The 3,232-nt window shown below is 40.8% G+C and overlaps 1 non-coding gene across 1 annotated transcript; it reads left to right on the top strand.

The window, feature by feature from the left end:
- Positions 1–1,410: 1,410 nt before the first annotated feature.
- On the top strand, positions 1,411–1,547 carry LOC114805530. Its single transcript, XR_003753502.1, has one exon. It is a non-coding gene; the product is annotated as a small nucleolar RNA SNORA7 (small nucleolar RNA).
- The last annotated feature ends 1,685 nt before the right edge of the window (positions 1,548–3,232 follow it).

Raw genomic sequence — 3,232 nt, 5'->3', positions numbered from 1 at the left:
GCTAACAAGCGTATGCCAATGATATATTTTGACCCATCATGGCCAGAAGTGGTGCATTCTTCAAGTTATTTCCAATTTGGGCTCAACTTCCCACTCAAAATTGACTTTGGCTGATACAAACACAAGTTTCTGATTTTGGTCTAAGACCTACAGATGGAGAGAAAAATCTAGGTATGCCCCAGCTTGGGTATTCGCTAATATTAGCATAGCATCTCTACAACTGTGGTGTGAGGAGTTTCATTAGAAAGCCTTCCCTGATCAATTCACAACCCCCTAGGCCATCCTTGGCACTTATTTTATTTCTATTTTTGGCACATATACATATCTATATTTTGCTTTTATATCATTTATTCAGAAATTTATCTTGATATCATTGTACTATTTCCTGTTAGCTCCTTATTTTTCCCCTTGCTCCCTCTATTTGTAAATATTTTTTGTCTGTGTCCTTCATTAGATTATAAGCTCCTTGAGGGTGGGGAACAAGAAACTTACTTCTTCTGTACTCTCCCAAATTTTTTAATATAGTGCTGCGCATTTGTTAGACCCTCAATAAATATCCTTGATCTTACTTTTGCCACAAATGAACGTTAGAGCAGATTTCAATGTCATTTACATATATATTAAGGAGAAGAGGGCCCTGAACACTTAGGAATTTACTCTTCCAAATCCATACCTAGAATTTCCCATCCTCCTGTGAATCAGTAGCACAAACTTTGGAATTTAGAATTAGCAAACTAACCCAGAGTCCTGCCTCACAGTGATGCCGGCTTGAACATGTAATCAATTCATCAATAACTCCCCTGTTCCTCTCTTTCACCTCTATCCCTTTCCGATTCCTCTAATCCTGGGTTCTTATATCTGCCCTCTTTCCTCATCTCACTTTTTTAGAGGTCTTTTTCCCATTATGCTCCATTTCCCCCTTTTTCTTTCCCTGTCATCTTAGCCCTGTCTCCCTCTTCTCCCCCACAGCTCTTTTCCTGTCACTCAATTCATGCCTGTCCCTCATTTCATCTATCCCAATTTGCCCTTTTAATTATCCTTTTCTTTTTTCACTCAATTTTCTCCTTTCCCATTCATTCTTCTTCTCAAGGATCTATTCCAATCAATCAGTTGTATTTGCTGAGCGCTTACTATGCGCAGAACACTGTACAAAGCAGGTGGGAGAGTACGACCTAACAATATGTAACGGATACATTCCCTGCCCACACTGAGCTTACAGTGATCTTAACGTAGTAGGCCCTCAATAAGTACCATAGATTGAACCGAATTTTCCCCAGGTTCTGTGGAACCTTCCTGGGGTGACAGAAGGGGAAATATTAAGAGACAAAAAGAGGAACCACCCATTGCAAGGAAGATCACCACTCCACAGTGATTATCTGTGAGATCTGGCTATTGCTAATCGTCCAGTTACACCTCACAGGGTCGCACCTGGAGAGTTTTCAGTACACTACCAGTCTCGACTATGGGAGGGAGAATCAAGCAGAGGCATTGCATTCCATTCCTAGCTTGTCCAGTGGCTAGCGAGTGGCAGGCAATCTGCTACAAGTCAAAACTCACCCGTGCTGGACAGCAGCGGCATGGGAGAGAGCCGAGGACGGAGACTCAGGTTTACTGCATGGAAGGCGGCAGTGGTCAACAACTTCCATATTTTTACCAAGAAAACTCTACGGATCCACTACCAGAACTATTGAAGAGGGAGGTGGGGCATTCTGGAAGAGATGTGTCCATGGCGTCGCTATGGGTAAGACACGACTTGACAGCATAAGACAAAAACAACCACAATCCTCCAATTACTCCCATCCAAAAAATAGTTTCCTGGTTTTTCTTTTTCTTAGTAAAAGTTTGCATGCCATTAAAAGCCACTTGGCATGTCCCAGGAAATCCAGGTGTCATGGCTTAACCTGTTGTACCTAGATTCAAGTGGAATTTCTGTATATCCTGAAAGGGAGACTTGTAGTGAAGAGGTCAGGGCAGGGAATCAGCAGATCCCAAGTCAAAGGCTAAAGACGTGTTCTCCATTGGATGAGCAAGGACAGAGCTTGCAGGCTAAACTTATCTATTGTGCGACCTTGGATAAATCACTTATTTTCTTTGTGCCTCTGTTTCCTCATCTATAAAATGAGGATTCAATACCTGTCTGCCCTCCTCCATGTAGACTATGTCCAACTTGATTATCTTGTATCTGCCCTAGCACTTAGTACGGCACTTGGTATATAGTGAGCACTTAAGTACCAAAACTATTAAAAAATATCCTTATTCACCACAGTCATTTCCTGACTCACCCTGGGGATTAAATAACAAACTGAAGCCTAGTTTGGCTATAGACAAACAGCCCAAGTCATGCTTTTATGACGAAATAAACTTCTAAAGTGGCTCTGGCCTGGTAGTACGGACAGAAAACTTAAAATTTCATAACCAAATCCCAGGGCATGTGGGACAAGTGGTGGATAATTAAGGTACTTAAGTGCTTACTCTGTGCTAAGTACTGTTCCAAGTGCTGGATATCAAGGTACCTCAGCAGTTATACCATACGAACTGCCCTTGCACTGGAAATTCCACCCTTGATTCAACTAACCCTCAGTCCCACAGCACTTATGCAATATATCCGTAATTTATTTATATTCACGTCTGCCTCTCCTTGTAGACTGTAAGCTCCTTTTGGGCAGGGAAGCTATCTACCAACTCTACTGTATTGTACTCTTCCAACCTCATAGTACAGTGCTCTGCACACAGTAAGCACTTGAACATGATTGATTTCAGAGCATACTGAGTAGCCACACTGTGTAAACAGTAGGTCACTAGCTAAATTATTCCCCCAAATCTTCCCTGGTTTGTCATATCTAGGGGCAACCTAAACCAAGATAGATCATTTATCATTGAAAATTTACATGTTCTGAACCTGTAACCCATGTGAAAAAAAGGCTGAAATCTGTTACTTGGAAAAAAGCCCCCAAAGTTGTAACGGCTTAAACATCTTAATAACCCAGTATAGTTCTATAGCTGGAATTTGGAAATCTCAGATGCCTGTATTTTTGCATTTCTAGGCACTAAACTCTATCAGAAATGCTGTAATTCTTTAAAAGTCTGAGTTTTAAAGTAGGACCGATAAATGTATTGGAATTAAATAGCATTAGTAGATAATGGTTTTGATCTTTTTCCAAAAATCATAATTTATAGCCACAGCTTTGTAATGGTTCTAATTAGTTATTACTCTAGCAAGCTCAACGGATTA

This window comes from Ornithorhynchus anatinus, chromosome 18 (assembly GCF_004115215.2).
Source record: "Ornithorhynchus anatinus isolate Pmale09 chromosome 18, mOrnAna1.pri.v4, whole genome shotgun sequence".
In the NCBI taxonomy this organism is placed as follows: Eukaryota; Metazoa; Chordata; class Mammalia; order Monotremata; family Ornithorhynchidae; genus Ornithorhynchus; species Ornithorhynchus anatinus.
The sequence above is the reverse complement of the archived record's forward strand: the minus strand, read 5'-3'. Positions and strand labels throughout refer to the sequence as shown.